The sequence below is a fragment of the Callorhinus ursinus genome, unplaced genomic scaffold (assembly GCF_003265705.2).
Source record: "Callorhinus ursinus isolate GAN/ISIS: 27379988/994484 unplaced genomic scaffold, GSC_fseal_2.0 scaffold2, whole genome shotgun sequence".
Lineage (NCBI taxonomy): Eukaryota > Metazoa > Chordata > Mammalia > Carnivora > Otariidae > Callorhinus > Callorhinus ursinus.
In genome coordinates, this window is record NW_027397064.1 from 44036461 (window position 1) to 44059545 (window position 23085).

Below are 23085 nucleotides of genomic sequence, written 5' to 3' on the forward strand. Positions count from 1 at the left end.
ACAAATAAATAACCAAGAGCTCATAGATACAGAGACTAGACTGGTGATTGTGCCAGAGGGGGTGGGTGGGAGAGCAGCCGCAGTGGAGAAACTAGCAAACTGTTCTTGCTTTTTAAAATTTAAATAAATTGAATTTTTTTTTTTTTAAAGTTTAATGAAGTCCCTCCTATCTTCAAGAAACACCTTCTGTAGTGGAACCCAAATCCCTTTTCAGTTTCTATACTATCTCTCCTATCCTACATGAGAGAACAAAATAACAAAATATATGACCCCCAAATATGCCACTTTGGCATTTGGATTATTTTGAGCTGAAAGCAATGAAGACCCAGCAGACTCAAGACAAACTTTTACTTCTCCCTTCACCACCTAAAAGAGTTTATAAGGGGGCCTGGCACCAAAACAGGCCTATTACCAGAGATAACTTTTTATCTCAAAGACCTTTCTGTATGGCAGAGTGAGTAATTGCCAAACATCTGTTCCTCTTATTGTCCTGTGAATTATCCCCCTCCCCTGTGAAGCCCCAGGTTCCCATCCCATGCTTTAGCCCAGTATGGCATATAAACCTCAACCGACTGACATGTCCTTAATATTTTTTATGGGAATCCTGTACTTACATAATTAAATTTGTTTTTCTTCTGTTAATCTGTCTTATGTCAATTTAATTAATAGACTACCCAAAACAACCAAAAAGGGTAGAGTAAAATAATTTTCCTCTCCTACACCACACACAGATTTATGTCATGAAAGAATTGTCTTCAGGTGCTGTTTTAAATACTCTACTTCACAACTAACTCTCCACAGACATAATTCCACCCAAATGATTCCCACCATAATCACCAATGACCTTTATGTCAAGTACATTAGACACTTAAAGTGTCTGTTGACACTTTAATCTGTGTATTTTTTTTATTGATTTTCTATACTATTTAAAACTGTTAATCATCCCCTCCTCAAATCTTTTTTGTTTTTAATCTTGGCTTTTATAACATCACAGTCTCCTGGGTTTTCTTCCTTCTCCCTGATAATTCCTTCTTAGCGTTGTTTGTAGGCTTTGCTTTTTCTACCCTGGTTAAAATACTAGTGTTCCTCAGAGCCACGTCATATACTTCCTTCCCACTATATAAACTTTTGTTTTGATGACCCTTTCTAAGCTAAAAACTCGTATTTGTAATCTGAATTCTGAAAATTTGTGTGTGCATATCTATCTATCTAGATAATCAAGGAGCAAGAATCCCTACCCCCTTCAAAGGTCCTTTTAGCTGGACTAAAAATCAAATTGACATAAGACAGATTAACAGGAGAAAATCAATTTTAATAGCATATGTGGGGGAATCCACACAGACATGTAAATTCCAAAGAGAGTCAGGTAGAATGAGATATCTAGGTCATCCTAAACTAAGGAGAAGTTGGTAGGGAGCCAGGACTTCAAAGGAAGGACAATAAGAAGAGCCGATATTTGAAAATTAGATGTTTGTCCTTCTATATATATGGGTCATTCAGACAAAATTTATCTCTGCTAACAACCCATATTCTAGGAAAGAGCCTCAATTTAGATTCTTCTATGTAGTTAAGAGAGGGGCAAAATTTCTCTTGAGCCCACAGAGCTCAGCTGCCTTCAGCTCAGAATAATCTTCATGCCAACGTGGCCATCTTGGGGTGGCCCCAACAATACATACATGTAACACATATACACATATATCACCAGCCCACACCAAACTTCTTGGCTACAGATTGTGTGTGTGTGTGTGTGTGTGTGTGTGTGGTGTGTGTGTGACTGTATGACTACTGGACATCTGTAACAAGATGATTCAAACACATCAAAATGTGTCCAAAATAGAAAATCAATATTTTCCTTCAATAATTTTATTTCTACCTATATTTATTCTGTTGAAGAAGTTAAACACCCAAGTTGCCAAAACTAGAAATCTTAGAATTGAAGGGGAGCAGAATTTGCCACCCCAAAATATGCCTTTGGCATAAGGATTACCTTGAGCTGGCTATTTTTAACAAACAGCAGATGTGGGAAAGCTCTGAAAACCAAGTAGAAGTTACTCTTTTGTAAGGGACAGTGACATTTATAAGGACATTCTCCATTAGTAAAAAGGTGTCTCTCTCTCACAGCAGGAAGAGGAGGATGATCAAATCTCTAGAAACTCATTGGAGAAGTCATTGACTTAAATCTGTGTAATAGCCATACCGTTGTTTACTCTGCTTTTCCTGGAAGCCTCCTGTAACTGGATCCTGACCCTCCCAACATCTTCTTGTCTTTACATGGAGATGGTATTTAAGGTGACGCCGTGGGCCATTTTGGGGAGTTGCTCAGTTTTTCTAGGTATCTCCCATGTATACAGGAGGTATACATGTTATTAAACTTTTGCTTTTCTCTTGTTAATCTGTTTTTTTCTCATTAATCTGCCTCACCCAAGAACCTAAAAAGGTAGAAATAAAATTATTTTACTCCTACAGAGTCAACATTTACACCATCCACTTGCCTACCTCCCACAATCATTAACAAATCATCAAAATGTACAGATTTTTTTCTCTTAAATAACTCTCTTATAAACTCATTTCTCATCACCATCTACCATCTTCTCTTGCCTAGGCTTACTGGCAGAGCATCTATTCAAATATAAAATGAAGATGACATCTTGTCACCATACTGTTACAATCTTTCAGGACTTTTAATTGTTCTTTGAATGAAGTACAAAGTTTGGATTAGAAAGCCCTGCAAGATCTAATCTCTGCCTCCCTGGCTTTATCTCTTAGCAATTCTAGTCCTTCTTTCCCTTCCACTCTATTCTCTAGTTCTATTTCAAGGCTTCTAGTTTTGTGGCTAAACTATATACTCACTCCTTGTCTAAGATTTCCCACACTCTCTCCACTTTCACTGCTTCCTACAGAGAGGTCTTCCCCCTAACATGTATATGTCAAAGTTCCTGTGTGTAACTCCAAGCATTCAAGAGAACCTTCTAATAATACCCAAGCTATAAAATACCACAACAGGTCAAAAGTCTAACAGTTTATGTCAAAAAAAAAAAGACAAATAAATAAATAAATAAAATATTAAAATAGGAAAACTCTGAATATGATATTTTGATTAAGCAATTGGCGGAGGGAGGCGCTTAGGTGGCTCAGTTGGTTAAGCGTCCGACTCTTGGTTTCGACTCAGGTCATGATCTTAGGGTCCCGGGATGGAGCCCCAAATCAGGCTCCTCGTTCAGTGGGGAGTCTGCTTAGGATTCTCTCTCTCTCCCTCTGCCCCTCACCCTGCTCATGGGCACGCTCTCTCTAAAAAAAAATAAATCTTTAAAAAAAATTTTTTTTTTTACTATTTAAAAATAAAACTTAGACTACCTTAAGGGCTGAAATGTTCTTTGAGGTTATCTAGTCCCTCCTCTCAGTGAAAGAAAATGTTGTCAAATACCTAAGTGAAAAATATTTGTCGTGCTATTAGAAACTATTAATATTCACGATTTTACATCTTAGGCTTTATTTACTCAAACCTTATCATTTTGACAAAACCGGGGGAAAATGGGATTAAGAAAATGTCGGATTTTCTCACTCAATAGGTTAACCAGACAAATCAAATCAAGCAAAAGCCAAAGCAATATGCAGACACAATTTAGTCAATGGGTTAATTTTTATGCTTTATCTAACCAAGTAGGATAAAATGAACAAATAGCCTGTCACACTGGAGTTCCAAGTTACCCTGTGTGAGAGTGGGAGAGGAGCAGCTCATCAAGCCAGAAGAAATGGGGGGAATCAAGCCTCAGCCAGGTGTCTAGGCAGTCAGGGTACTTAAAGGCATCATACTCACACTAGTGAAGAGAACTACCAAGGCTGGCCTAATCCTCCAGGATGCCTTGCTCATCAACTGCACACTCCCTCAGCTAGTATGGTAATTCAGATACATTACTTCCCATTCAACTATGTTCCCTGGTCCCCTGTGTGCCAGCTATGGAACCTCAGACAAGTTTCATAATCACTTATAAATTATAAAAAACATAGCATAATGCTTAGGACATAGTTAGCACTCTATAAATGCTATTGGTAGAGGAGGAGAAATATCGTTTTCCTTTACTTTCTAAGCTCTTGACTGGAACTCTCTGTGACAAACGAGAAATTTATAAGAGAAAAACATATAAACTCTATTTAATATAGTTTTGCATGACATGGGACCTTCTTAAGAAGATGAAGACCTGAAGAAATGGTTAAACCTGACTGTTTTTATGCTAGGTTTGAAGAAGAGTTACACTCTTGGAAAGATATGATAGAAGAAAGATTATGAGCTAAGTATATATACAGTAAACTGCAGGAAACTTAGCAAGATCATTCAGATTCCTCCCAGTGTCCCTTTGCTTTCAGAGATAAGGATATTCTTTCCTCCTAGAATACAGAGAAACCTGCTTCAGAGGAAGGTCAGAAAATCCTTCACATGCCACTTCTCAAATTCCTTCGGCTTGAACTATTCAATGTCAAGGTGCCATATTTTGAAGTAGCATACCCTGAGCTCTATCATATTCTTATCATTTCTCTTTATTAAAAAAAAATCACTTTTGGTGTGGACTCATAGGTATAATTAATAGGTTAAGAAAAGAATGCAGGTTCCACAAAGATCCTACTAGACAGAGACAATTTAAGGGGTGGAAAACTATTTTCACTTATCTGATTATTTTACAAATGGAAGTTGGAATCTGAATTATCTGGATACTTACCCTCTTCTTCATTTTACATCTGCTGTAAACCAAGTTATATTTTCTACCAAAATTCCCCAAGTAAATACGCAGAGTCCCTTTATATTCACTGCCATACCAAGAATCATTTATTCACATTCAAAGAGACACAAGAATGTGGTTCCCTTTTCAGCCAGGAAAAGGCCAGAGGGCACTCCTATTCCCTAAGGGCAAAGGGATGCCCCCCAGGACAAGCCCTGAACAACAGCTTCTATAAGAACAAGAATCCTCTGAGAATTGCAGCACTTTGCAGGATCTGGTCTCTCTGGCCTAGCTTTGAATGAAGGTCATGATCTCATACAGGAAGCATCTCAAGCATGTTTACTGCATATTTATGCAAAAAACTAATATACATGTCTCAATCACAGTAATGTAGGTCTTGTTGCTTTAGACATCTCCATCAGTAACTATTCTTCTGAGGTCTCTTTTATTTTCCTTTAGTATTCAAGTTACTGGCTGGCTGTTTCTCTCCAACCCAATGCTTTCTCCATGACTTCAACAGTCACATTGTGAGGGTTCTAATACAATAGCCTGTTCTTTCTTGAACCAATGACCCAACTGCCACTCTGCTTTACTGCAGGCTTTCAACAAATGAAACATTTCCACCTGCAGTTTCACCAACTGCTCTTCTTCACCTGCACTGTCTGCACAACATTTAGCTTTCTGTTTCTCACACCCCCTCACCCAAACTAAACTGTCCATTGTGACACTCGTTTTTTCTCTGACACTGTTAAGATTATTCCTGGTTTTGCCTGCCTCCAGTTCCTGCTTAAACCACTGGCTGGTTAATCATTTTTTTTTTTAATCTATCGAGTATTTATTTTACATTCTTTTCTTTAGAATTACATAAATACAAAATCTGAGAATAAACTGCAGCACTTCAATGGCAAAATCATTGTTGTGGTAAAATATGAAATTACAAAATGAGTCAACAAGTCACTCCCTCTGCAGGGAAGGAATCCCTCTACAACACTCCGTGGTCAATGGACATTTTCTTTTGCACAAACATTTAGTGACAGGAAGCTTTCCGACCAACACCCAGATGCTGGAGTGAAACCTGGGTGGCTCAGTTGGTTAGACGTCTGCCTTCGGCTCCGGTCATGGTCCCGGGGTCCTGGGATGGAGCTCTGCATCCGGCTCCCTGCTCAGCGGGAGGCCTGCTTCTCCCTCTGCCTCTGCCTCCCGCTCGTGCACTCTCCTCTCTCTCTCAGATGAATGGATAAAATCTGGAGTAGAGGTCACTTTGGCTCCTCGCTGGGCAGGCGCCTCCTGTGGCTTTAGGAACAGGGCCCAGGAAAGCGTGTCTCCATGTCATGAATGGCGGAAAAGAGATCTCAGCCCCACACTCAGGAAGCCCTAGGTTTGGAGTCTCCCAGCGTCGAGACTCCTATCTTCCAGAAAACCCGATTAACAGTCATTTTTGCTATGGGGAGCATTAGTACTCTAAAATTTATTACACTATGGTTTTGTCAATTCTCAGCTTCGGGTATTTCCTACCATCTTTTAAAGCAAAAGGGCAAAGACTCAGATATATCTCCATACCTTGATACAGCACATTACAAAAACCAATATGCATAATGTTAAATCATCAAAAAAACTAACTCAAGAACATGGTGGCAGAAAATAATTAAATTGCTAATGGTGTCAGTGAACTAGAGTTTTATAATACTAGTTCCTACTTAAAAGTGTATTACATGTCTACATTTTTTTATACCTCTGTGAATGGATCTGCACTTCACAATTTTCTGTAATTTTACTCCTATCAACTTTATTTTTTTTTATATTTAGTTAGTTTTAACATGACTCCAAGCTTTAAATTATTCAGATGAGGTGCTGAGATTCCTTCAATAATTCTTAATGTACATTTAATGTTTCCAATGTACTAAAGCCACCAATCAAATAATTTAAGTGGTGTAATGTTATGAAATGACTGGACTGCAAGTTTCTATTTCAAATTTATTTTGTTGAATAATGTATTTCTGAGATATATATAGAATTTTCTCATCTCGGAATAAATTTACTTAAGATGATTAATCTATTAACTATATTAAAGGCAACATTTGGTGATTTCAGTAATAAAACATTTTTATAGGGTAATAGCAATAATCATATCCAATGTTTACAAAATACAAGTGGTCTACACATTCTTTAACAACCTAAATTATTACTTCTGAAATGTTTATTTCAAATTAAGATACCACTTAATAACTGTTCTAATTAAGATACTTTCTCTTTCGAGTAACTGAAAATTCTAGTTCAAATTCATTGAAAAATTAAGAACTTCATTATTTCACACAATAGTAAATCCAGAAATAGGGTAGGTTGATTTATGGACCCAACAATGCCATCAAACACCCACATTCTTTACATTTTTTTCCTGTTATCATTGATGCATTTGTTTTGCCCTCAAGCTAGACTGCCTTAGTGGACAAAGGACGACCCCCCCTGTGGTAATTTCAAACATCTATTCCAGAAAGAACCAATATCAAGAGCTGGCACATGCCTTCTCATCCAATTTCCCCTTGCTAAGTGTAAAGGCACTTCTCTCCAGTCCTGTTATTTCATATGACTGGGATAAGGAAAAAAGGTCCCCTCAATAATGAATCACAAACAAAGGGAACAGAAGCCACCATGAGTAACTTAGGCTAATTGAAAATTCACATTTTTAGGAATGAACTGCCTTCCCTGGAGTCATGTGGGATAGAATGGACATCTGAATTAACACCAGAGTTCTATGAACAAAACGGAATAAGTAAATTATTTGAGTGACCAATCAATAGCGTCTGCCACAAGAAGGAAGGGGATAGGATTCTCAGAAGTGAAAATATGCTCATGAATCAATGTGAAGGAAATGGAAAGACTTAACGTCAAGTAAAGGATCACACATGGCTTAAACTAATCAGTGTCATTCCAACAGAAGCTGAAGATCCCAACACGGGAGTGACGTAAAGACGTGACAATGATAACTTCGTGCTTACCATTAGAGAAGACACAAAGTGGAGCCAAAAACAAGGAATAGACTGAAAGAAAGTCAACTCTCACTGTGATCTTGAAGTTACTGTCAGTTTTCAAATACAAAACAATTCCATTGCAGCCACCCCTTGAATTTTAAGGTGATCTACACCTACTAAAATTGGACTGACTTATGAATGTGAAGCTCTATATAGTAATTATATCAAATTAATAAGTTTCAAGAGACTGCTTTTGTCATTTATTTAAAAAAAATTGAGTCATCAGTTTCAAATAAGTATCAATACAAGAGACTAATTTTATAAATGGAGGTATCTCAGAGAAATGTTAAGCCAAGCAAGAAGAAAGGAAATATAGTATAATAAATTATATCATATATGCTTCAATTATAGTTCCCCTTCATAACACAGGAGCTTGCTATACTTTTATGTATTCTACATACTTATTTTCCAAGAATTACTGGCATACATTTAAATTTTTCACCAAAGTGGTCAAGAATAATACACATCATATAACCAAATATATGTTAAGTAACTCAGTGATAAGTAGAAAAAAAATCACTTCTATATATACATAAATAATTTTTTCCTTAGTATTCACAGGAAACTGCTAATACTGGCATAGTTGTTACCAACTAGAAGATACAAAGAACTGTTTAACATATCTATTCTCTCTCTCTTTTTAAAGATTTTATTTATTTATTTGACAGAGAAATAGAAAGAGCCAGAGAGCACAAGCAGGGGGAATGGCAGAGGGGAAGAAAGAAGCAGACTCTGCTGGGCCGGGAGCCTGACACGGGGCTAGATCTCAGGACCCCAGGATCATGACCTGAGCCTAAGGCAGCCACTTAACTGACTGAGCCACCCATGTGCTCCATATATCTATTCTCTCTTATAAAACATACCTATTCTCTCTTGGAACTTAAAGTGTAGTGGAGGAGACAAAACATTTATATATGAAAAATAAACCAGCACCACAAGGCAAAATTCCCAGCTAAATCATAACCGTTCCAAATATAGTTAAGGCTATAAAGTGAAAAAGATAAATCTGTTTTTTAAATTTACATGTTCTGAAATGAAATATAAATCCTTCTTTGTTGAACTGTCACTAAGCAAGATAACCAAAAAGTGCACACATGCTCTGTGAATAAAGCAAATAATCTAGAAAATAAGCACTATTTATTAGAAATTTACTTTCAAAAATATTTAAAATATCTCCATAAAACTAACACATAAAACTGAGTTAAATAACTTTAATTTCTCTTAACCTCATTAAATGACAGCAAAACCAACTGGCACCTCTGAAAAAATCAGTATAGATGTCCAGGGGTGCTTAATCTGTTTTGTGCCATAAATCCATTTGGCAGTCTAGTGAAGTTTATGAACCCCTTCTCAAAAAGTGCTTTTAAATGCATAAAGTAAAATATAAATTATGTAAAAGAAACAGACTTAAAATACAGTTATTAAAATATATTAAAACAATTTAAGATATGGCTACATGCCTACAGATATACCCACATATGAAAAAATAATCCCTAGAAGCAGATGTAATTATTATTCCAATTTCAAACTAGTCATAAACATAAAAATATTTCAAAATATGTGCAGCCAAAGCAATTAGACATGATAAATAGCTGCAACTTCTGGAAAACTACAGGTACTATAAGATGTGTGTGTGTGCACATGTGCGTGTGTGTGTGTGTGTTAGGTGTTCATGAGTAATGATGTTGTTGTTTGCTATCCAAGTTCATGGACACCCTAGAGTGTGAAATGGAGAGCATACTCAGCAACTTATGACTCCAATTACACGTTAGTTAGATCTAGAGAGATGAGTAAAGAAATAAAAATAAGATAGCACTTTTAAGATAATTCATCCAGTTAAAGTTCTTAAACTTCTATATGTAATTACTAATGATTAAGGTCATCAACATGAAGACAGAAAGGAAAAACATCTCTACAGTTCCAAAATCCACAAGTTGCTCTATTAAACCACTTACAGGGTCCTATATCTCCTGCCTTTGCCACTTGGTCTGTCTTGAATTGCCTGCCCCTCCCCTTCTTTGCCTGGCAACTCATCTTCATCCTTTGCCCAACAATCATCTCCACACTTTGTTTCCAGAGACTGCTGCACCTAATGCTGATGAACTCCACCTCCTACTCCTTCAATATCCTCCCGCACTGTAGCACAGAATTTAGAGAAATAAAAAGTTCTATATAAGTCTATTTAAGTTAGTTTGAGATACATCACTGTCACTACTAAAAATTAGGAGAGAACTACAAAAAAATTTTTAAAAGTGGTGTTCAATAAATATTTATTAAATTCAACTGGATCGGGGTGCCCGGGTGACTCAGTCAGTTAAGGTCTGCCTTTGGCTCAGGTCATGATCTCAGAGTCCTGGGATCAAGTCCCACACTGGGCTCTCTGCTCAGCGTGGAGCCTTCTCCCTCTCCCTCTGCTCCTTCCCACTCTCATTTTTTCTCTGTCTCTCAAATAAATAAATAAAATCTTAAAAAGAAATTCAAATGGATCATATCAGAATCCCTTTATTTGTCAACTCACAAAGTTACATTCTCCAGAATGAGAAGAGGGGGCTAAAAAGGTTTCAAATTTTTATGACAACTTAAAAGAAAATCAGTGTCTCATTGAATAAGGAAGTCCCAAAGAAACATTTATTATACCAAGTCACAAAACTGTTCTTTAAAGCCTTCTCTGCACCCCTCTAGAAATTTCCTTTTTCCAAGCTGGTCATAAATTTCCTAGTCCACTTAATCTAAGCAATGAAGCTTACGACAATTCAGATATTGTAAACTTAGTGGTGGTTCTTCCTTCAAAAAGGATTAAAGACCATATTGGCAACATGATAGTTCTTACCAGGTTGCCACTAAGAATTTTAAAAGCCTTTCTCCTATACATGAGGCACAATGATGCATTAAAACAGAAATAACAATTCACAAAATTTCAAAACAATATCACTCTTATAAAGAAATGCTACTTTGTAGATCTGAAATAGACTTTTACCGTTTCAGATGTCATTAGATAATTTCAAATACAACTCATTTACTCAAATGACTCCTTAACAATTCTTTCAAACTGTGTTTTGCAAGACTTCACTTCAAAAGCAGTGTCCTCTGAGTAATTATAATTAATTACTAAATGCAGCATAGAGTTAAATCACTTAGAAATTCAGTTATACAACTGTTCTTTACAATAAGCCAAATTTTGTATTTTTGCTACCAGCAATGATCATCAGTATTTATGTTGGAGGACATGTTTACGATTATAATAGTGCACATCCTCAAGGAGGTATTAGGAGAGTTCCACCATCAACCAAATTTGCTAGGGAGTATTTACTAGGGAGTTGCAAAAAGACAAACAAAAATTAGATAGATTACAGAGAGTAACATTCACGCTGACCTTTAAAAATATGTTACAAAGTACTCTTCCTAAATAAAACTCTTTTCATTACTTACCACACTATGTTTTAACTCAGGCAAGTGGAAATCTGGGTAAATTAACCTATTTCTGTTAAAATTTTACTTTAAAATATAGGCCTCTCTTAATGGCTGTAAACAGCTATAAGAGAAATCGAGAGGCTAAAATCAAGTTCATTCTCTTATATTAAATTTTAATTACTTCAAATTTGGAGATCTACTACCACAGCAGAGATGGTTCTGTTTGCTTTTTAGCTAAAGTGCTGTGTAAGATCAATATTACCTCATTTAGAAACTAAGTGAGAAAGAGAGCTGTTATCATTTCATGAAATATTATATAACCATGTGACAATGTTATACAGCCAAATCCTTAATGATTCAGTTAGGTTATTTATGCTCTATCGTTTCTTCTACCAAACTTCTCAACAAGCTGGTTTCAGCCATTTAAATAACTATCATCATTTCTACAGAGAGTGGACTAAAGACTGCACCCAATCATTCAACCTGCTCTTTGTTGGTAACACTGGTACAGTTTATGAAGTTCCCTGAAATTCTTAGAGGACTTGTGGTTGAAGTTTCAGGAAACAAGTCAACTGTAACATCTGATAATCCTAAAAGAAATATCAATTAGTTGAAGTTACTTTTCCCTATAAAAATATACCTAGAACAAATAGAGAAACATCAAAGAACAGATGTATATCATAATTATATGTCCATATAAATACTTTATAGAGATATAAATACTGTATAGAGATAAATCTATATATACACAGAGAGAGAGTCATTAGTCACCTAAGTCTTGGAAATTTCCAGGATATATTCTGAACTTCCTCTTCAGAAGGTATATGATGAAAACAATATGTAGATATATTTATATAATGTTAATAGCAAAAAACAAACATGAAATAAAAGCAGCTATTAGTATCTAAAGTATGCTCTCTGAGGTGTACCCTAGAAAATATATAGTGTTATTCAAAACTAAAAAAATCATATTAAATCTTTGAACCACAATTGTTACATAAATTCATTCATTCATACTCTGTGACCTGCCTTTCCAACACTATCCTTAAGTACACAATATCGAAAGATGAAATGGATTCCAAATTTACCGTAACTATACCATTTCAATGAAAGCAGAAAATTGGCATTTATACCTGTGTCAATTAACTGTCTTCTGGTGAAAATATTCATGAACTGTAAGTATCACTAGAGTGGCTGAAAACATTTTCTTCGTATAAAACAAATACAAAACTAGCAAATAACAGAGCCTAAAAACAGTTTTAAGCACCTTCTAAGCCTAAAACAATGACTGGAACAATGACTGTTAGCCATTATCTTTAAAATAAAGGCCTGATTTCAATTTCCTATCTCCACTGCTTGAAAGCAAAGAGATTTCTCTGCTCAAAATTTACACCATTTTCCCTCTTCTAATCTGAACATATTTAAGCTGCCATAGGAACAAGCTGAAGTTTCCTGATCTCCAAATGTGTTAAGGCAAGCACCATTAGAGCCAGCAGCCTCTGATACGTTTAGGGACAAGGGCTCACGTAACCATATGGCTGACTCCTGTAGTAACTACTTTTGATTTTATTATTACGTTCAAATAAAATAACTTTTTTTTTTGTCTTTTAGAGGTTTTAGAAAACAAACTGCGATTTTATAGCATGAATCACGAACAAAATGCTCTAAGTGAAATTTAAATAAAAATTATCTAATGTTCATCAATGGAGATTAAAGATTTTCCAGATTTTTAAATTCAAAAGCAAAACTGGATATTTTACATTAAAACTACTACCCTAATATATCCTTGAGCCTTCACTTGTCCTTTGATTACTCAAAAAGCGTGCCTATTTTGTTACTATAACTATAAATTCAACTATTATCACCCTTATACTCCTACTTTTTATACATTCACTATAAATAAGATAGTCTAACGGGGCGCCTGGGTGACTCAGCCTCAGACTCCTGGTTTTGGCTCAGGTCATGATTTCAGGGTGTGAGATGGAGCTCCATGTTCAGTGTGGAGTCTGCTTAAGATTCTCTCTCTCTCCCTCTCCCTCTGCCCCTCCCCCCGATGTATGCACACCTGCACATGCTCTCTCTCTCAAATAAAATAAATAAATAAGATCTTTAGGGGCGCCTGAGTGGCTCAGTCGTTAAGCATCTGGCTTCGGCTCAGGTCATGATCCCAGGGTCCTGGGATCGAGCCCCGCACTGGGCTCCCTGCTCCGCGGGAAGCCTGCTTCTCCCTCTCCCACTCCCCCTGCTTGTGTTCCCTCTCTCGCTGTATCTCTCTCTGCCAAATAAATAAATAAAATCTTTAAAAAAAAAAAAAAAGATCTTTAAAAAAATTTTTAAATAAAAATAAGTTACAATGAAGTATTTCACCAAAGATTTAATTACTTAAACAATTTATCCATACTTATTACTTTCTTTCTCTAATACGTTGACCTGTTCACCTGAAAAATAAACATCCATGCATACAATACAGTACATTAATCTATAACAGGTAGTTTATTTTGCCAATTGGCATGTCAAACTAAAAGTGAAATATTCACAATTATCATGTGTGAAACAAGTTCATACGTTATAGATAGCAAATGGACAATAAATTATATGTTGGTAAAATGTTGGTAAAAGTAAAATAACAAACAAAATTAAGAAGTTCAGAGCTAGGATTTGAATCCAAGCCTGCTATTGCCTTGCACATAAAAAATATGCAACAAATATTGGTTGAATCAATTAAGGAAAGGCTCCTAAATCTACTCTCTAAACTCTTAAAAGGAAACTGTTGTGGCCTTTGGGAAAAGATGTACACCATAAATGTAATTTTAGTCCCTCAAATGTTATTTCCAAGAAGGGAGCCAAATTTTGCAAACATATCTGGTAACTTCTCATAAAGGCAAAATTGAGCTGGACTTAAAAACTAACTGGTCCTGATTATAAATATAAACCAAAAGAAAAATAATTTGCTGATTGTATTTTTCTGAGAATGACTCAGCTTTAACCATAACAAAATCTCACCCAATATTCTCTAATATTAAAATTTGATTAAACTAAAGCTATGATTTAGTAATTATTTTATATTAAATAGATATGTCACTATAATATGTGTATACTAAATATAAATATTATTCTTTTACCCCTATAATCTCAATTGAATCAACTGAGTAAGAAACTCTATGACTTCATATTTCTAAAAACCTATTAACATAATTTCATCTCTTTAATGCTCACAGTAAACTTGTAATTATGTAAAGTTTCTTTACTTTGCAAGTGGAAAAACTGAAATCACAGGGAAAACACTTTGCCAAGAGTGATTCATAAAGTCAGTCTCAGAGGGCAGACTGATAGTCACAATCTCAAACCCACCAATTCAGTGGAAATACAATCCATATTAGCGTTTTGTACCATTCAACCCCCAAACTCACAACAGCAAACCAACCTCCCTGTAAAGGAAGTAAGGAAAGAAAGAAGGGAATGAAGGAAGGAAGGATGGGGACACAAATTTAACACATAAAAGAAGGATCTGAATTGCCTGGCTAATCTGGAACTTGGGAGCAGCAGGGCCTTAAGAATTGGGCGAATACTGTGTGAAATTGTGAGATCACCCCAACTTCTACGCCTTCAAGAGAAAGGGCAAGATCCATTTATGGTGGTCACTTTTGACAAACACAAGGAAGACATGCTAAACACGTTTTCCACTTTAACTCCATGACCCAAATCTGGGCCATTTGAGAACACCTAATTGAATTATTCAATTTAGGTGGAAAACCATCTGCTCAAAGCCCAAGCCTTGGATTCTTACTGGCTATGAAAACAAGGAAGGACAAGGTCAAGGGATTGAAGCTGCAGCAAGCCTAGTCCAAGCTGAGAAGACAAATGGCAACAAAATGTGAACATGAAGAAGTATGATCAGCACAAGCAGCATCAGGCCCCCAGGAATTCCACTGCAACACAGATTGAGGGTCAGACATCCCTTCTAGAGCACTTCTTTCACTCTCCCCTTTGTCACATCCGACTGCACTCTCTGCTTAGTTTATTTTTTTTTGCCAAGAAGACTGATCTTAGTCACCTAAAAATTCTCATTGCAAAAGAAACCCCTTGTTTAAACCCAAGTACCCAACAGCTCCTTTCCAATTATCCCCTGCAAGTTCCCCAGTCTCTTTCATGCCTGGCTACTGAGCCCAGTCTGGTTTGGCTGCCGGCCAGGTTCCTCTCTTCTTTCCTTGTCAGTCGTAAAAACTTGGAAAACACTCCTGGACAGCTCAAGGAGACCTTTTAATTATGCAATGGGCCAGTACCTTCGCCTGTCTGCTGTTTCCAGCAAGGCTTGGAGTCGCCAGCGACTGCACTCTCCCAATTGGTGGGTTTTCTAGCAAGGCTACTTGTTTATGTGGGGGAAGGAGGGAAAGACTGGCAGAGAAAGGGGGCGATTTGCAAATCTGAAAATATTCCAATTCCTCTCAGACTTCCCTACCCCCTAACATTCACTCTCAATACCGCCCTCCTTTAGCACTTTATCATCCATTTGGTATCACAGATACAAAATCATCAGTATTGTGGTCTACCACTCCTAGAAATTAACAAGAGAAACCGTAACCAGAACACTCCCCAGAAACTTTTATTCTTGTGTTGATGCAACATTTCTTTTCTAAAAAGCAGGTCCGAAAGTGAACTCAATTAAATACTTCCTAATGGATTGCATTATACCTCATCAAACTTGCAGACTGAAATCGTACATGTAAAATGCCTGATTGCACGTGAAGGTAAAGCGAGCTCAAATGAGAAAAACTGTTGGGACCCACGAAGGGGTACTTTCACTGACATCCTGCACCTACGAGGGGCTTGCCCAACATGCTAACCGGACTCTCCAAGTCCAACATCAGCTACGCCTTCCTTACTCTATCCCGGCACGCTAGTTCCAACTGCAGCGTCCGGCTTCCTGTTCAAGTCCCATTCAACATCGTAAACACATTCCAAGAAAACCAGCCTGCCCAGAGTTCCCTCCCGCACACAGGGAAGTCGGCGCGGCGCCCCAGGAGCCACAGGGAAGATCCGAGCGCCGGGTTCTGCTCGGTGTAGTGAGCCAGCCCACGAGGAGGTGGACCCGGGCGAGCGAGCCTGGCGGCGCGATCGAGACCCCAGGGTCTCCTCACCACGCCGCGCCGCGCTCTCCTCCTAACGTAGCGCCGGCCACAAGGAACTACTTGACCCGCCCAGCCAAAGGTTAACGGTGCGGACGCCGCCCCTGAGTTGGGGCCCTCCCAGCGCTGGCTTTAAAGAATCCGGAGCCGGCCTAAGAGCTTCGCGCCTCCCCGCCCCCATGCCCACACTCTCTCCTGGAGCCAACAAAAGGGAGGTTAACGCTGTAAGAAGTTTCGGGGCTGGGTCGCCTCGTTAGTGACCCGGCGATGAGTCGCCGGCTCCGTCCCGTCGGGTCCGCGCACCCTCAGCGGTGCAGATCCACCGCCTCCCCCCCCCCCCCCCCCCCCCCCCCCGCCAGCTCCCGCCCACCGGCCCTGGCCACCCGGCCCAAAGTTACCACAAAGGGCTAGGAAGAGGATCCCGGAGCCGCGAGCCCGATGCGTCCCCGACCTCGTTAGGCTCCCCCGTCATCCCTGAAGCACTGCCATGGCAGTCGTCAACAGGTCTTCGCCTCCCTTCAGGCTGGAAGACTCCCGGCGCCTTTCACTGCCCTAATTTTTGCAACCTGCCCGCCGGCGGCAGCGGCGACGCGCAGCCCCGCGCCCTCCTTCCCAGGCACCCGCGGCGGGCACTGACCACCGCCCGCCTCCTCTCGGGATGTCAGTTTCAGAGAGACTGCGCGCTACCTGACCGGGAGGCTGGGCTTGCAGCCCGGGAAGACCCCCAGATAAATCGCGGTCTCTGCATACCTTACGGACCGATGCAGTCGGGTCAGGCTTCGGGCAGGGGCGTGGAGAGCTGCCGCGTCCTCGGAAGCCGGGCGGTCTCCGGTCCTACGCGGCCGGGGCGCCGTTTCCGCGGCCGAGAGGGAAAGTTTTTCGACGTCAACACGGTGCTGGACTCGGGACCCTTCGGCCCGGGTCCCCTCCCTCTTCGCGCTCTCTGCCCCCTCCCTCCTCTTCCTAACCGGCTGAAGCTAAAACTGGCGGCGGCTGGGGCTCGAGGCTTGGGACTCCGGGTCGCTCCCGGCTGGGAACGCCGGGCTCCCCCTCTCGGCCAGAAGGGAACTCTCAGACTCCGACTGGTGCACTTCTGGCGGTCTCCTTGGACACTTGCAAACGGGACGCCTGTGTGCGAGCTCTCGGACTTGCTTCAGGCTCTGACGGTCGTTTCCTATGGGCCCACTGGGCTGTCTGGTGTTTGCAGGCGGGACCTAAGGGAGAGAGTGAAATGGGAGAGAAACCCGACTGTAGACGGAGAGGCCTTACCTTAGCCGGTGCTTGGCCGGGGCAGAAGCAAAAACACAGTGCCCCCACCCCCATCCCCGTCCCCCGCCAAGTTTCCTTTTGAACCTCCTCGCTAAAGCCCTAGATGGGGACTATTTGCCTTCCCTAATCTCTGTGTTTCCTAACAATTTTAAAACACCTCTGAGGCTTAATAAGAAAAAAGTGCCAGAAGAAGCACACACACAAGAATACGAGTAGAACGTGCTTTCTTTACAACCTTTATCAGCAAAGCATTGCCACAGTTGGTGCTGCTGTCCCAACGGTATCTGCACAGACATTTTTCATTTTTCCTAATTTTTTAACTCCGCCTAAATCTCCTCACTTTACTATGCCTTAGAAAAGAAAAAGAAAGAAGACTGCTTCAACCACCAGATCATGCTCACTCGCTTCATTCATGTGTGCACATCAGAATTCAGAACTTCTGTGTAGGGTTTAAGGGAAAACACAACAAACCATTCTTAAACTGGTAAACCTTTGTGTGGGAGGAAGGAGGAGGAGGAGTATCCTCATATAAATCATTCTTAAGGGATGTGAGGACCTTAACATTTTTCGAGATGCTGCTCAATTTAGTTTGCTAGATTTTCATTTGAATGTGAAAATAGATGGATAAAGAAAAATAAAGCATTTGGTAAGGCTTAGCAAACATATATGTGTTACAGTGGAATCCAGGGCTTAGATGCAGACAATCCAGATCCCCTTCCAGACTCCATACTTACTCATTCTGTGCCCTAGGACACACAACACAATTACAACTGCCAAAAGGAATTATATAATCAAACTCACAGAGTCACGGTCACATTTGCAGGGGTTAAAATAGAGTAGTGTCAGGCACAGAGAAGGCACTCAATAAATATTTGGTTCTTTCATCCCACTATATTTAACTATAATTAAGAAAAGATGGTACTGAAAATATCCCCCAAAGACCTTGTTAACTGAACCAATTTTCTTCTCCCTGATGCTTTTTCCATTAAAAAAGATATAGCTTGCAGTTTTTGAAATGGAAACTAAATTTAGGGATCACCTAGCTCTAGTCAGACTCTCTCATTTTAAATACAAGGTAACTAAAGTCCTAGAATCTTAACTGACTTACCCCAAATCTCATGATTAGGAAGTGCTAAATAAAGCTAGGACCAGAAATCAGGCCTCTTCATACTTGGTCAGGGTCCTCTTTTAACTGTTTTCTCTTTTATCACAACAGTCAAACACACAGTAAATAATTTCATTAAAAACAGTCTAAGGACAATGCTAATTGCTTTTTCTGTATACAACCTCAAACAATTAATTTAAATTGTTTCTAAATAATTGTAAGTAAACCATTAATTTATAACCACTATAACCACTATAAACAATAGAGATTATGAAAATAAATCAAGTGCTAGCCCAGTACTTAAGAATAAGGAGGTTGACTACCTATCCAAATTCGTGCTTATATCATGCCATTATAAATATACAGATCTTTTCTCTTAACACGGTATCTTAAAACTCTGATAGAGAACTCTAGATTCCCAAGAATCCAACAACAAACCACTAGAATCTGCTGACCCTGTTTTGAGGAGCACTAGATCATCCTTCAATATATTACAGCTTCACTTGTACAAGTGCAGGGCATAAGAACAAATCAGGCTGCAGAGATCAAACATTATAAGCACTATCCTATGAATTAATGGACAACCTCATAACATGTACTTCTTACTCATTTGCTTCTGATGGCTTTGAAGAGAAGTTCTTCCAAACCCTTTCTCCCCTTAGGTCATTGTTGGAGGTCACGTGGACTTTTACACAACTCCCAGGTTCTCAGAGATAAGACTTTATATTTTCCTTCTGAGTAGGGATTCTCTACTGCTCCAGCTTCCCCCTAAATTAGCCACTAAAATAATTTCTTGAAGACATTTGATAGCCTTCTCTATGCTCCCTTTCCACGAGACTTGGAAGTTGCCAAAAAAAGAGAAAAAAACTATAACTGTAAAGTGCATCCATCATGGATGGGTGAATGGGAATGCATGAATCCCCATAACTGTCTTTTTCCAATCATTGCATGCTATTGCTTTGTAATTTTTGTAACCTGACTTTTGATATGAACTGTTTTATGAAATGGCTTAGAGGTATAAAAATCTCAAGGATGTCAAGAACGAAATTTTCAAAAACACTACAACCAAATAGAACAAGATTTTAAATCCGATCTATTAAAGAAAAGCAATGCCACGGAGGGCTTCAGAGGCCCTGGCAGGGCACTACCATTACAATGTGCCTAATTCTACCCATTGCAAATACTCAGATTTCTATTTGAAAATTCTTCACATTCATCACTGTGCATAGAAAGCACGGTTAAAAGAATTTTTAAACTAATTTTCTGGCTCAAGTCAGTTTGAAGTTTCTATTACTTGAACTGAAAGAACCTTGACAAGGACAAAAAAACAAAAACAAACAAACAACCTACGTGTTTTTTATGTTAAGAATAACAATTTTATTGTTGATTATTACAAAAATACACAAAAACGGAGTGCCTGGGTGGCACAGTCAGTTAAGCATCCAAATCTTGGTTTTTGCTCAGGTCGTGATCTCAGGGTCCTGAGATCAAGCCCCGCGTCAGCTCCACACTCAGCATGGAGTCTGCTTCAGATTCTCTCTCCCTCTCCCTCTGCCCCCCCATTCATGTTCTTCTCTCTAAGATAAATAAATAGATCTTTTTTAAATATACACAAAAAACACGCTGGTGTTTAGCTGTATGTTACTGCAAACCCATCATTTAGAGTATTTGACAAATTTTTTTTAAAGATAATAAAAACCAAGACGTAATTCAAAATCTCAGTTATGTGACTTGAAAAGGGAGCATGTATGTTTTTGCGAGGTGAAACCGCAGCCAAATTCTATTCATTGAGTTCCTAGGGGATCTGGGTTACAAAATTAATGTGTTACATTTACTTTCTCATTGCCATCCTTTTATCTCTTATTTTGTTTTTGTCCTCCAGATTAAGAATATGAAACTCAGTGCAAAAAAAAAAAAAATGAATAGGGCCAATGCAAAAAAAGAAATAAATATCACCTGTATTTTCACTACGAAGAGTACCCACTGCTAACATTTGCTCTGTGCCCTCCAAGGATCACTGAGGTCCCTGAGAGACTTACTCTCCAATAAATAACATCCCTTCTCAATGCCTGGGCTGGGAATAAATTGAGAAATAAAACAAAAGTTTAAAACAGAAGCTAAAATATTGCCTATATTATTGACAGACACTTGGTTTGAATTGGTGGATCTAAAACTGAACAATCAAAATAGTAGTTTCAGTCACAGGGTTCCTGGTCTCCCTACCTAGGAGGAGATGTCTTTTGAAAAAGGAGTTAAATTCTGTTTCCTGAGATCTCTGAGAGAGAGAAAGAGACAGACAGATTGAGAGAGAGAGAGAGAGAGATGGAGGCAAAGACAGATACAGAGAGAGACAGAGAAAGAGATTAAGGGTGTAGCTGAACCCTGCACACCCAGTAATTCTTCCCAAGTTTATTCCTAAATGTATTTATCAAATACGTTGCAATACCACTCCAAGAGCAAATGAGTAAAGACCCAGAAAATATATTTTAGCAAGGAAATCAAGAGCCAAGAAAAGGCATTACCCAGTACCTATAGCCACTTCTTTTCCTTTTCTCACAGGAAAGTAAATTGTACATACTCACTACTTAGTAATAATATAACAGTATATCATAGGCTTGTCCCCTCCCTGTGTTTATTAATATTTTTTCCATTATAAGCAAACTATGGCCATCTGGACAAATATTTATGTTAGACTCAGGTTACGAATCTTTGGGTAAAACATGGAAGTGTAATACTATATTCTTTTTTTTTTATTCTATCATATTTCACCCAATTTTGATGTGTCCCATTATGGATCATCCTCAGTTGGTTAAGGTGATGGTCCCTGTCAGGCATCTCCTCTATAACATTTTTCTCTTTCCCTTTAAAATTGGTAGGTATTTTCTGAAGAAGTACTTTGAAACTATGTAAATATTTCATTCCTCAACAAACTTTCAATTCATTCATTTATTTATAGTAATAACAGATTATAATCTGTTATTTTCGTGATTTATTTTGAGATTCACATTGTGTCAGATTTGGCCAAAGTGAGTCCTTTCAAGCTAACTTCTGTGTCCCATGGCCATGTCTCCATCGTCTAGGAGCACTTCCTCACTTCGGGGCACAAAAAGGTATTCAAGTCTCATTTTACATTTTCCCAGCCCCAGCTCTGGAATCAGCCATTTCTCGAAAGAAGACAGTCCCTTTCACTGAAGGATGATATTTACAATCTGAGCTCCAGGTGCTGTGTCATTGCAATTAAGCTTTTTGCTTTACTTAGTCCCTTTCAGTAGCCAAAACCAGGGAATACATGTATACATTTATATATTTTATTCCCTCTCCCTCTGAATCTTTCATTTTGAAAATCTTGAGCTCATACACTTACCTCTAATTCCAAATTTCATATTTGTAACTCCCTTCCCCTCTGGTGAAAATCTAATTCTACTCCCATTATCCTTAATAATATTTTATTTAGTCAGTGTCCTGGTCTATAACCAATTTCCCGTGGCTGTCACAGTCCCTCCCCTGTGTGGCCAGGCCACTTCTCCGCAGGAATATCTTCACCATCCTGCTCAGGACCAACAACTCAAGACAGACCCCTACATCCTCACCCACCTAGGACTCCAGCACACGGCCAGGCTGACTTCTGTGTGATTTCTTCTGCCTCTTACTTGGGCTCTAACTTGTTACATGATGCTGCTCCTTCACAAGGTCACCTTTTTCACCACACTTGGGCTTCCTGACCCCTCTCTGGGCCACTGCAATCCCCCCATCCCAGTCCCAGTGCAGAGGTTTACCTCACTTGGCCACTCTTAATAGATGAAATTCATATTGCCAAACTAATTCTGGAAAGTTAATAAAAACATACACTCTTAGGAGCAGTATATAAGTGAGTGCCATTTCTTCAACGCGCAACACTTGTATTTTCTTGATTACCTGTGTTACCTAGTTAGTAAGGAAACAGGCACAGGTGGCTGCGTGAAGCATGCTTCTCGGTGTTCTGGACACATCATCGTCCTGCAAGTTCCCACAGTCCCCTCTTGATTTTATTTCATGATGTGCTTTTATCTCCATTTTCTCCCATTCGCTAACCCAACACTAGCATTCATTCGAATGTGCTTTAATATGTATCTTTTAAAAATTTTATATGTATTCTTGCAAAATACTTATTTTTTATGCTTTTTAATGTATGTAAATGCTATTGTGTAAACTACTCCATCTTGCTTGTTACTTTTTTCTCCAAACTCCTTTAAGTTTTCAAATAATCTAAGTGAGAATTTAGCTCAATTATTGTTTGAATTCTTATTCTTTTATTGTTTAACTTACACTGTTAATAAAGCTGAATATGTTTTCATACAGTTAGTAAGCATCTGTATTTTTTGTGTGTGTGAACTGGCTATTTGTATATTTTACTCATTTTTTTCTCTTTTCCCAATGGATTTGTATATTTT

General features: G+C 38.7%; 1 protein-coding gene across 7 annotated transcripts in view; it reads right to left on the reverse strand.

Moving 5' to 3' along the window:
• Nucleotides 1-17434, reverse strand: part of GULP1 (GULP PTB domain containing engulfment adaptor 1) — a 248835-nt gene extending 231401 nt beyond the window's left edge. For 2 of the 7 annotated variants that reach the window (XM_073881411.1, XM_073881415.1), the window contains exon 1: nucleotides 17032-17428. The gene's annotated coding sequence lies outside the window, so the exon portion shown is untranslated. Of the gene's footprint in view, nucleotides 1-16679; nucleotides 16805-17031 lie in introns of those variants that run through there. The other 5 variants (XM_073881435.1, XM_073881423.1, XM_073881427.1 and 2 more) reach the window with 5 other exon arrangements.
• Nucleotides 17435-23085: the final 5651 nt, after the last annotated feature.